This window comes from Tiliqua scincoides, chromosome 11 (genome assembly GCF_035046505.1).
Source record: "Tiliqua scincoides isolate rTilSci1 chromosome 11, rTilSci1.hap2, whole genome shotgun sequence".
NCBI lineage: Eukaryota > Metazoa > Chordata > Lepidosauria > Squamata > Scincidae > Tiliqua > Tiliqua scincoides.
In genome coordinates this window covers 13,800,298-13,813,157 of record NC_089831.1, presented here as the reverse complement: position 1 = coordinate 13,813,157, position 12,860 = coordinate 13,800,298, and the positions used below count along the sequence as shown (strand labels likewise).

Below are 12,860 nucleotides of genomic sequence, written 5' to 3'. Positions count from 1 at the left end.
AGGTTGCTCAGTTTCACTTTCCATAAGGTTTAATACAATGCATTTTTCTTTGTCAGCTTGAGGGGGGTGTGTCCTTCTCAAGTGTTTTTGGGGGCCTGCATTCATAGCATCAGGCCCATTCTGGTGGTGTTGTGTTCCTCTCAGTCTGCCCTTTGAAATGAACTGAAGCACGGTTGCCTACCTATGAGTAAACACACATGTGTGGCTCAATCTCACTTTTCCATAGGGCTCAATACATTTTCCTTGTCAGCTATCAGCTTCCCAGTTTCAGTTTCATGACCCACCAACCATCAGGTTGCAGGCCCGGACCCACAGTTTGAGAAATACCGTACTAAGCAATGCACATCCAAAGTTCCCAGAAACCTCCTGAACTGAACCTCTGAAAGGGGCAAATGTAATCATGTAAAGTATCCATCAGTTCAACTGTGATTTGCTTACCTCCCTCCTTCAAGTTCCCACTCCTTTTCATCCCCAGGAATCATTAAGAGCTCTGTTCTGATGTCCTAGCTGAAGCAGTAAAAAATGCCAACTTTGCAGTGACTGACGGTTACGTTGTTCTCACAAACTCTTCCTAACGGTTGATATTCTATATAGATGCACCTTTTCCAATCCAGAACATGAAGTTCTTTCATGCCGAGAGAAAACAGTTTGCTTTGCAGCCAATACATTTGGTCCAATTTCTCTAACTACCAGCCACAAGCCTCATCTTCACTACCCTATAACTCAGTGGTTCCCAAACTGTTGGACCTGCGATGCCCCCCTGCACAGCGAATGCAGCATGCGGCTCCCGGAAGTGACTGGCAATGATGTCATCACCAGTTATTTCCAGGTTTGGAGGCCCGAAACTGTGCTTCAAACCAGGGCGGGTGGGAGGACTGTTTGCACTGAGCAAAAAACAGGCGCTGGAGCTCTTCCTGTCATGCTGAGTCTCCAACCATTGTTCGGAGCAGCACCATCTCCCTGGGGGTGGGCATCCCATAACACCTGGCAAGTGCCTCACGACACCTTGTCGCAACATACAGTTTGGGAACCGCTGCTATAACCTGTACTTGGGGCCCAGTCCCAGGAGTGCCTTCCACTGTCAGGGCTGGCATGCGGTCAGTGTCCTCTCTGTCAAGTGCTGCAAATGCAAAGCAACAATTCATACAGCAGGGCCACCAGTGCACACCACTGGAGCACCCATTCACTGCCGGAGGAGGTACATGGATAGCGGAGTTGTCAGTGGGTGAGGAGGGGAATAAGGGGGCGTTTTGGGAGAGGAAATGGGGGCATGTCAGGGAGTGAAGGGCATCCTTGATCTTATTCCCCACTTTTCAGCCCAACCCAGCCCTTGACTTTCCTCACACTAGTTATATAACTGGTGTGGGAGACCCGTAGGCCAGTGGTTCTCAAACTCTCTGGGAGAGTTTGAGAGCCAGTAAGTCCTTTCAGGGGTGGGGGGAGGAGGCGGCGGGGGGGAAGGCAGCGGCGCGATCCCCAGAATCGCTCTGCTCAGGGGGCTGCAGGGGCTTGGGTGCACTTACCCAAGCCTCCTGCAGCCTTCCTGGGGTGCGGGGAGCCCGGCGCGGCTTCTGGCAGGGCTCCCCGCAGCAGGAAAAGTGGTTGCGGAGCAATCGCGCCCCACCGCTGCTAAAGCGGAAGTGGAGTGCGATCGCTCCGCATCCACTTTCACTGCTGCGGGGAGCCCTGCTGCAGGTCACGCCAGGCTCCCCGCACCCCGGGGAGGCTGCAGGTGCTTGGGTATGTGTACCCAAGCCCCTGCAGCCCCCCTGAGCAGCGTGATCCTGGGGATCACACCGCTGCCTCCTCCCTGCCTCCAGGCTGCCCCTGCCCCTTAAGGGGGCAGGGGCCAGGGCCCGCAGGCTGGGGCGTCACGATGCCCCAGTTTGAAAAGCCCTGCTATAGGCCATTGAGGGGCCTCCGCTAAGAGATCCGAATCAGGCCTCCTGATTGCTTCCACCATAGCATGCAATACATTCCTCCATGACATGGCTGCGCGATTCAGCCTGGCAGAGGATAGGATTGAGTACTTAATGCAGGATTCTTCAATTTGCTACCAATGGGTATTAGAAAAACCCCAATGGATCAGGCCCAAGGCCCTTTTGATCCAGCAGTCTGTTTTCCATAGTGGCCCACCAGTTGCCTTGAGGAAGCTCACAACTCAGAGAGAAAAGCCTACTTCTCTCCTGCAACTGGTATTCAGAGGCTGGTATCCTGCTAGTGCATTTGCAGGCAGAGGCTCACACAAGAGGGTTCCATTGGAGAAATCCCTTTCCATATGGAATCTCTTTTCATTGATCCTACTCTACTAGACAGCAGGATTTCAGTAGGGCAGGAATATCATTTAGTCAAATACAGTTGCTATAATTGAGCACGGCTTCTAAATTAAACACTGCCCATTGTCTGATATTATCAATAAACACTACAGAGAAATCAATGTCTTTTTAAAAAATCAGATTATGAATTCAGCTGCACACTTAAACTAGCATTGCTTCACTGTTTTCTTCCCTCCTTTTTTTAATAACAGGGATATAGATTAAGTAAAGATTAGGAGCTTCAGCAAGCAAATCGGTGGCTTTAAGAGAACTATGCAGTTGATGGTTTTCCTTGTGAGGGACAAACTCCCGGATGTTATGCTCTTAACACCATCCACGTAGGTAAAATTAGTCTCCGTAACAACCTAGGAGTAATGCATGAGTCAGCCCATGTTGCTGCTTAATCTGGGTTGCTCCACATGAGTTGTTGATGGTTGGCTATTATGGATTATTGTGGACTATTGCACATAATCCTGCTACAAATGTGCAGAAATCTGCTTTGTTTGGGGCCATTCTCTTAAGGTGAGGTGTATTCCTTTGCATGGGTCAGTGGTGTTAGCCCTCTCTGTCCCTATATGTATTTTATGTTGCTTAGAATCTCAATTGTCCAAGTTGATATCCAAGTTTTGTGGGAAGGAGGACATTTCATGAGCTGTGGGCTGACAGCCGATCCATTAAGGCAGTGATTTTCAATGTTTTTCGTCTCATGGCACATTGGCAAGGCACTAAAATGGTCAAGGCACACCATCAGTTTTTTGGCAATTGACAAGGCACACTGTGCAGTCAATGGGGGGTCTCACATCCCCCAATGGTCCTATTGATAAATGACCCTCTCCCAAATTCCTGTGGCATACCTGGGAACCATTTGTGGCACACCAGTGTGCCACGGCACAGTGGTTGAAAATGGCTGCATTAAGATGTTTGAAAATGGCTTTATTTTTTCACAGATTTTGTGATTTGGAAAAAATGAAAAAGGCAGAAAGTGGTGCTATGTGTTTTTATTCAACGTTCTCATTCCAAGTTCTCATTTTTTAAATTTTAAACTGTTTAAAAGTGTACTAGGTAAGTGATATAGTGCCAGCAGGTGCAGCCACAGTATTATTTCTAACTAGAAGAGTAATCTAATTTCTGGAAATATCTTAAACACCAAAATGTCCCATACAATCCGGCTCGTCCTCTTAGGTCATCAGAGAAGGCCTTTTTACAAGTGCCGCCGCCTAGGGAGGTACGTGGGGCGGCGGCAAGAAATAGGGCCTTCTCAGTAGTGGCACCAACGCTATGGAACTCCCTTCCCCTTGACTTAAGAATGGCTCCCTCTCTTGAGACCTTTCGGCGAGGCCTGAAGACCCTTCTGTTTAAACAAGCCTTCTGAGTTCTCGGCCTTTTTAATATCTTTTTTAACATCTTTTAATATTTTTTGCAGGCCTGATTCTTTTATGATTTGCTGCTGCTCTATGCTCTTTTTACCTATTTTTTATCTGCTGTTTTTATGACATGTGTTAATATGTTTTTATTTGTTTTAAATTATGTTTTTTAATCTGTTGTAAGCTTTGAGTCCCTTCGGGGAGAAAGGTGGGGTAAAAATAAAGTAGTTGTTGTTGTTGTTGTTATTGTGTTTTTATTTGGCTATCTTAAACACCAAAATATGGCATTTTGTGTTTTTATATCATTATCAATCAAAACAAATACCTCTGCTGATTGTGCATACAACTAAATGTATATAAGAGGGATTGAATTCTTACCTGGTCACCTTGCCCCAGTCTCCATGAGTTCCACGTTCTGTTTGGCTAATGGTCTACATGTGATCTGTGTCCAGGAAAAAGAGGGGATGGATCTTGCCTCCATGCACTTTGTGGAAATTAGGAAGTGGGGATGGGGGTGCGGTCCTGAGTAACTTTCCTTCCCCCATGTGGGAAGGCTCTGCACAGGACTCTGGTTGTATAACTATGCCTGCAATTGTGGTGAAAAAATGCTCAAGGATCTAAACATGATAATGAATGTAAAGTCTCAAATTATGGAGCTTGTCTTTGTGATTTCTCAGTCTATGTATCAAGATTCTTCAGGGTCTGAACTGGGTTTTTTCCCCCTGCCATTTCAGAATATGGATTTTGTAGAATAATTGCAAGGTGTCCACTGGCTATAGTCTATCATTTTTTCCCCCTGTTCTTGAAAATGAAATCCAAATTATGTTGATTACATGCAGTTAAAATATGCAAATGAGCCTACATTTCCTACAGCTCATGATGTAGTTTCTGATGAGGCTCTCAGTGCTTTAACAAGTTCCTTAGTCTTGCTGAGAAATAAGAAAAGAGAGAATCCGGCAGCCAGACGACTGATATAGAGGAGGGCTTCTAGGTGTGACCTACTTGGTATCCTGAGGTTATCCAGGTAAAAATCTAAACTCATTGCTGAGAAATGTTGAACAGGATGCATTTCATAAGGAAAAGCAACTTGAATGCGTTTGCTAAACAGAATTCGGGAGAACAACCTCAACATGGATGGTAGAGTAGCAAACCCTTAAGGATGAATATTTAGCCGGGCAGGAAAATATAGGTCATTTTTACTTATGGTGATTATGTGCCACAAAAGAACGAAGGGACCGTTAGATGCGGCTCCCACTGCGGTTGCCGTGGCCAAGATGAGCAGTTGCAATCAACTGCCGTGTAAAGGTTAATGTCGAGAAGCAGAAGGAAGGTCATGTACACCTGGTCTATTGCTTCCTCATTGCTGTGTCAGGAACTCGGTGTATTAAATTTTTTGGCATAAGTAGGTTAAACAACAAGTAACGCTGGGAACACGTTCCCTCCAACATTACAGGGCTGGAAGTGGGGACGCAACTGCATTGTGCCCCTTTGTGTGCTAAGGATTAGCAAGGGCTTGCATGCTAAAGACTTGCACCAGCGAGTCATCCACCACCATCACAGACCGTCCTACCATTAGGCCAGCTGAGGTTGTTGCATCAAGTGGCAGGTTGGCTTCCTGCCTCCACTGCTCTTCCTTCTCCTGCTCCCTAGATTTTTTTTTAAAAAAGAAGAGGAGAATTGATCAGAAGTGTGGAGAAGAGGAGAGAAAAAGATATCTTGGGCACTCTGGCCCCGCTACTTGTCTTCTCCGCACTTTCTCCTCTGTTCTGTTCCCCTCGTCCTTTTGGAAGCCAGGGAGCTGGAGCTGAAGATAGGTCTGGTTGATGCTTGGATGGGAGAAAGCCTAAGTTTTCTTAAGCTGCATGGTGGAAGAAAGATAGGATGCAAATAAGAATGTACTTCTGTAGCAGCCATAATACTGCATTATTCCCCACACATTCAACACAGCACAGTAGTAGCTACCAGCGTCAGGCTGGGAGTTGCATGAAAGGGCCTGTCGGACTGCAGTGGGTCAATAACTTCCTAGTTATTTCTTTTAGTACTTAGGCTATGCAGAGAAAGATCAGGGGAAAAAGTTGTTCATGAAGACGTCCTATTAAGCATTCACCTAATCATTTCAATACTGTTAGACAGTGGTGAGGCCGTGTTGATTTTAGCATAGTGATCTGCTTGGCTGAGCATCCAAGCCTTGGTTGCTTCTCCCTTGTTTCTCTTTCCTGCTCCCCATATCTTTTTAGCGTGCATCATGTGTTCATTCTTTTGCTTTTGACTCAGAATGACATTCGGAGAGGGAAATGTGTTTTTGGCAAATGCCTTCAGTGTTTCTCCACTTTTTACTATTTTTGGACACAAATTAGCATGGTGTATTTTGCCCAAGATAGCTTAATGCTGATCACAGCCCGTGTATAAAAGCTGGAAAGCGGGAGAAATGACAATTACGTGGCGGAGTTCGTGGGATAAAGGAGCAACGGTGGAGTGAGGACAAGGTGAAACTAAAAGGGCTTGCAAGTAAAGACGGAGGGCAGGATGAGCAGGCTGCATGATGAGAAAAAAAATTTAAGTGTCAGCAAAAAAGGAAGGCAATAAAAAAAGTCGTGAAGCGAATCTGTGAATCAAAACAATTGCTAGAGCCAGAGGAGTCTGTGAGTAGGTGTGTTGGGTTTTGTAGCACTTTATGGGAGGCAATGGAGGGATCAGGCGGTTACTGATAATCGTGGCAATTGAACAAGAGAGAGTAGCTGAGGACCCAATCCTATCAACCTTGCCAGCACGAATGCAGCTGCAATGTATTTGTTCTCTTACCTTGAGGGTGCTTGCATGACTGCCCCCTCTCAGCAGAATGAAGTGCATGCCCCATTGGCACAGCTGCATCTGCCCTGGAAAACTGGCTAGACTTGGGTCCTGAGTCAGCATGTGTTTGTTCATTGGCCTAAAGGGATATTAGAAAAACATGACTGAACTACGTCAACAATTCAAAATATATTTCAGCAGCTGCAGCATGTGCAATTGAGAGCCAGTGGGTGTAGTGGCTAGAGGTTTGGGTTCAATCATTCAGTATTTTGCAGCCAAACCTAGTTCATAAACTAGGGGAGCCCAAGATCTTCCAACACCTGAGGCAGGGCACCAAGTGTTGCACCCTTTACTCCTGCCTCAGTGGCATAAGAGTATTCACCCCATCTACCTATCTCCACCTTTGCATTTAAAAAAAAAGGATGAAAGGAATGGAACAGGATGGTGGGCTAGAGTGTTGGGGAGACACTCTAGCCCACCGGTCTCTTCTTCCTCCATTTCTTCTTCTGCTCCATTTTCAAATGTGAGTGAGGTGGCACTGGGTGCAGGGATGTCAGGTGAGGCAGAGTCTTCTGTGCTGCACAGCAGATGATTAGACTGGACGGACATACCTGGTGGACTGGAGGTACAGTTAAGGTCTCGCATGCTGGCCCTTGCAACCTGAGGAGACCGCCTCAGATATTTGCAATTGAGAGCCAGAGAAGTGTTGTGGCACTACGAGGCTGGTCCTGATCACTGGGTTATTGCAAAGATATGTGGGGAGAACTGTGCCATGCCACCCCCAGCTCCTTGAAGAGAAGGTGGAATAAATAAATGTCGGGGCATGCCTAAATGGAGAGAGGTGAAAAGTGGTGTGCCCCAAGGATCTGTCCTGGGACCGGTGCTTTTCAACCTCTTCATAAATGACCTGGAGACAGGGGTGAGCAGTGAAGTGGCTAAGTTTGCAGATGACACCAAACTTTTCCGAGTGGTGAAGACCAGAAGTGATTGTGAGGAGCTCCAGAAGGATCTCTCCAGACTGGCAGAATGGGCAGCAAAATGGCAGATGCGCTTCAATGTCAGTAAGTGTAAAGTCATGCACATTGGGGCAAAAAATCAAAACTTTAGATATAGGCTGATGGGTTCTGAGCTGTCTGTGACAGATCAGGAGAGAGATCTTGGGGTGGTGGTGGACAGGTCGATGAAAGTGTCGACCCAATGCGCGGCGGCAGTGAAGAAGGCCAATTCTATGCTTGGGATCATTAGGAAGGGTACTGAGAACAAAACGGCAAGTATTATAATGCCATTGTACAAATCTATGGTAAGGCCACACCTGGAGTATTGTGTCCAGTTCTGGTCGCCGCATCTCAAAAAAGACATAGTGGAAATGGAAAAGGTGCAAAAGAGAGCGACTAAGATGATTACGGGGCTGGGGCACCTTCCTTATGAGGAAAGGCTATGGAGTTTGGGCCTCTTCAGCCTAGAAAAGAGACGCCTGAGGGGGGACATGATTGAGACATACAAAATTATGCAGGGGATGGACAGAGTGGATAGAGAGATGCTCTTTACACTCTCACATAACACCAGAACCAGGGGACATCCACTAAAATTGAGTGTTGGGCGGGTTAGGACAGACAAAAGAAAATATTTCTTTACTCAGCGTGTGGTCGGTCTGTGGAACTCCTTGCCACAGGATGTGGTTATGGCGTCTACCCTAGACGCCTTTAAAAGGGAATTGGACAAGTTTCTGGAGGAAAAATCCATTACGAGGTACAAGCCATGATGTGCATGTGCAACCTCCTGATTTTAGAAATGGGCTATGTCAGAATGCCAGATGCAAGGGAGGGCACCAGGATGAGGTCTCTTGTTATCTGGTGTGCTCCCTGGGGCATTTGGTGGGCCGCTGTGAGATACAGGAAGCTGGACTAGATGGGCCTATGGCCTGATCCAGTGGGGCTGTTCTTATGTTCTTATGTAAATGTGCAGGCACAGGCACATGCTCTGGAAACAAAATAGCCTACCTCCCACTGGGAGATTTAACAGAAGTTAAATCCCTGAGAAGGGAGCTGAACCCTGAAGACTGACAACTCACACTAGCAAGATTAAATGATCCCCAGACAACAAAAAATCAGGACAGTGGTTTTAACCAAGATGAGGACTCAAGGAATTAGGGTCTGTATTTTGTAAACAGAGATGGTTGGTGCCAAGTGTTCCCATATGCATTTCAGTGTTCAGTGTGAGATGCACTATCCAAACCTCAACCTTGAGAGGTCATCCCTGTTCATTTTTTTGCTGATGCAAGAGTAGGAAAGTAATGTTGGTAGGGGTTCAGAAGCTGTAGGAGTTGGTAGGTTTGTATAGAACAGCTCCATGCTGAAGAAAACTAGCCACTTGTACTCTTCCTAAAGAGGTCACGCAGTGCTGTGATAGGTACATTCTGTTCCAGCTTCCATGATTCTGCTTGTGCAAAAGGTTGGCAGAAGCTCTCAATGCTGTGGAAGAGCGTCTTTGGGCTTAATTTTACTTTTTTTTCTGCAGTGCTTCAACACTGCATGAAAAACACCCCTTATGCAAATTGAAGACCCTTTCCACACCTTTGGTTCCAACCCAGTAGATTTTCTTTTCTGGGTTGTTTTTTTTTTAATGCCACTGGAGAAAGGCTGGGCAAAAACAAGAAAATATTGCTTACAACAGGGATTCTCAAACTCCTTGCCTTCAGGACCCTCTCTGTCTTCTGTGGTGGGTCGTCGGCCTGCCGAAACCAGGAAGTTTCAGGGTATTATGGCACTCAACCTGGAAGCCGCTTCTTTGGTGCACCAGTCAGAGACCCACATCATTGGATGCGCCACATTACTTCCACACAACATTCTGGAGTATGATATGGCTCCATGTGGCCAATGATGTGGGTCACAGGTCGGCATGACCCGGAAGCTGCTTTCAGGTCGTCCGTCATATTACCCTGCAATGTCCTGGTCTCAATGGGCCCATGACCCACCAAAAATTGGGTTGCTACCCACTGGTGGGTTGCAACCCACAGTTTGAGAAACATTGGCTTACAGTGTTGGAAAAAATGAAATTATATAGTAAAGATTTTGTTACTAAGTGGAAAAATGCTCTCATCCTTGGCTCTGTGTCTTCCTGAAGATCTCCAGTTCTAATGTCCCTATCACTACTTATATTACTTCAGGCTGCTTCGATTGCCACTGCATTGTCTCCCATACCTGCCTGTGCCTGCACAGGGGTTGGTGAGCAGTTCTGGCAAGATTTTAATGATGGAATATTGTGAGCAGCACTCAGCTGATGAACTGCTGGAGTTTTACTGGAGTACCAAGGGGACTAAGAGTGCTTGGAGGAATCACTGATTCTGAATGCACAGATTGCAGAAGAAACAAAAAGTTTGGCATCATGGAAAACTGTATGAAAAAGTACCAGCGTTTTCCTAGAGCAATAAAGTTTGTGCGTGGCACGAAATGTCACGTGCATTTTTACATTATCTGACTTTATCCCCAGAGAGCTGCTGTAGCTGAACCAAAAGTTATCGCCTTACCTCCATAATTATAGGTTTTTATGGGCGGTCTTATGCACTGGGTCAATCTCTATAGTAAGAGCAGCCCTCTCCAATTGCATTCTTTAAAAAAAAAAAATCTGAATTTAGATGACGATGAACATTTCCTCCACTGGGTCATTAGTTTTCCACCCAAAATGACTCTGTGAGACACCAAGAAGGGTTGGATTTGCCCTCATTTGGCTTGTTGTCAGTATTAAATGTGACATCAAATGCCGCAAAATTAAGTATTTTTTTTCTCTCCATGCAGTACTTTTCTCCTGACTGAATCGAACAATGCCGTTGTCATAGAAACAGCCTTTCCGGAAAAGGTCACTTGCAAGAAACTGTGTTTTAGGTACAACTCAAGGAGATTATGGGGGATTAGCTAATTTATATATATATATATATATATATATATATATATATATATATATATATATATATCTTTAAAGAAAATATTATAAATGAATAATATCCAACTGAGCTGGAAGGTTCTCTCAGTAAATTAAAAACTCTGTGATAAAAGGTTTATTTTGCCTTTTTAAAAAAAAAAACTGGCATGTGGTGGAGTGATATCTGAAATAGTGATTTTGTGTGTATGTGTGTTTAACTTGGTTTTAATTAAACCTCAGTCAGGGCTGAGAAACGTGGTGAGAGGAGATAATTGCCCTATTCCCAATGCAGTTTTTTTTTAAAAATTCTGGCTTTGATATGTACCTCCCGACAGACCCTTACTCTGGCTCCAGGGCTGAGTGTGCATGTTCCACATCCACCTACAGGGTGCTGGCAGAGCAGAAGGGTGCGTTGGGATTAGGCGAGAGCAAAATTGGGGAGATGGAATCAAGGGGCAAGACGTTGAAAGGTTAATTCTTGCAGCTGGTCTTGGCCAGCTCGGCCTATAGCAGCAGAAATAAAAGAGGGAGGGAAATGTTCGTAGTTAAAAGAATATTTTCAAGGGGAAAATGGTGTCCAAGTGCACTGTCTCCTGGGGAGAAAGGAAGCCTTAAATTGGGTCTGCAACCTTTTCTGCTGAGATGGTTTTGCAGACATCTCACAGTCAGGATTGCACATATTAGTGCTTACTTATGTGATTCCTCCAACAACCTCCAAGTGGTTTGCATATGGAGGTCTCCTGAACCAAGAGTCCTCGTTACAGAGTCAGTCCGTGTTCTGGATATTCATCATTGGGTGCAGGGTGCAAGGAAGGGAAGTTGGCTCAGAAGCCAAGGCAGATGTGGGGAGTCCAGAGTAGATGGGATGAGAGGCAGTCAAGAAGTGGAGAAACAGAAGGAAAGGCCAGAGATTTAATAGGAGCAGGAGCCAAGAGCAACAGTAGGCAGTCTTCCTGATTCTGAAGTTAGGTCCAAGATTTGTTTCATGCACAAAATTATTAAAAGTATTGTATAAAATCACCTTCAAGCATTGCATACAAGGGGTATATGAAACGTAAATGAATTTTGTGTTTATACTTGGGCCCCATCATTATGTATATTCAAGTACACCAAAATACGGAAAAATCCAATATCCAAAATAGTTCTGTTCCCAAGCACTTTGGAAAGGGATGCCCAACCTGTATATGAATTCTTATTGTGGAATGAATGTTGGCTTATAAGCCATTTTCACGGCTGAATTAGTAGGCTTCCCCCTTTCCATTTGTGATTTCTGTTGATTGTTATTGCTGATAAATTATGAAATATGTCTTGTGTAATTTTATGTTTTTTTTAAATAATTGAAAGACAACTTCTGAACAAGATAGGACAACCACACCCAAAGCTCTGAATGAGCAGAAAGAAGTCGCCTTATAGAAGTGCAAATGTTTGACACGTTTTGTCTGATGTGTCATTTTCAAGGGCACTGCTAAATATCAGTGCTAAATATCAGGGCACTCTCAGAAAAAAAAAAGGAAATATTTTCTTGGGGTGGGTTCAGGCCTTTCTTTGGATCCAAAGATGGGTTTGGGCAAGCCCTAAGGAATGTTTGACTACTTCTTTTAGAGTGACAGATGCCCATGTTATAACAAATGGATTTTCAAACTGAGAACAGTTTGACAAGCAAGCTTGATAATGTATTAAGGGGTAGCATCGCTTTACAATGCATAGTAAAGAATCAGAGTTGGAAGTGGCCCAACAAGATCATCAAGTCCAAATGCCTTCCAATGAAGGCATTCTGCAACTATACTCAAAGCAGGCAGTCCACATATCTGGCTTCTGCTTAAAGAACACCAACAATGGAAAGGATGTCAACTTCCCAGGTGAACAGTACTCCCCATCAGGAAGTTGTTCCTAAAATGTAATTGAAAATGTATTTATAAAGTATGTAAAATGCAGGTGTCAGAGCACCCAATCGCAAATCATCATTGGCCTATGAGAACCATTTGACACTGTTAAAATGTGTAAATCTTGAATTTCTTTCTTGTTGTTTTTCAGTTCAATTCTGAAACTCAGTTCTGTCCACCAAACTATCTTCAATCTATGTCAACAACTTTCAGTTTTCATGTTTGATGGGACCTACCCTCCACCTTTTCATCCAAGTCACTGAAGAGCATCCAGACCATGATTAAGTGCTGAGGGACCTCACTTGCTACCTCTTGTCTCCTAGGAAGCAATCTATTAAAAAGTCTTCTCTCTAGGTATGATTTTCCATTCGTTCCTAAATCAGTTTTCTAATAATGCTGTTTGAACCAGTGGCATTACTAGGGTTTGCGTCACCTGGTATGGGAGGCCTCCTGGTGTGGGAGATCATCTGGTGTGGGAGGCATTCTGCATGAAATTACGCATCGATTGATGTGTAACATGATGGTATTATTTGAAAATACAAGATCTTGGCCAGTAATGGTATCACCGCCCCTGTGCACATCACCTGGTG

At 44.9% G+C, this 12,860-nt stretch overlaps 1 protein-coding gene across 2 annotated transcripts in view; it reads left to right on the top strand.

Moving 5' to 3' along the window:
* The window catches only part of PKNOX2 (PBX/knotted 1 homeobox 2), a 328,938-nt gene that overhangs the window by 119,504 nt on the left and 196,574 nt on the right, over positions 1 to 12,860 (top strand). For both annotated transcript variants that reach the window (XM_066639289.1, XM_066639288.1), the window contains exon 3: positions 12,422 to 12,624. The gene's annotated coding sequence lies outside the window, so the exon portion shown is untranslated. The remainder of the gene's footprint in view (positions 1 to 12,421; positions 12,625 to 12,860) is intronic.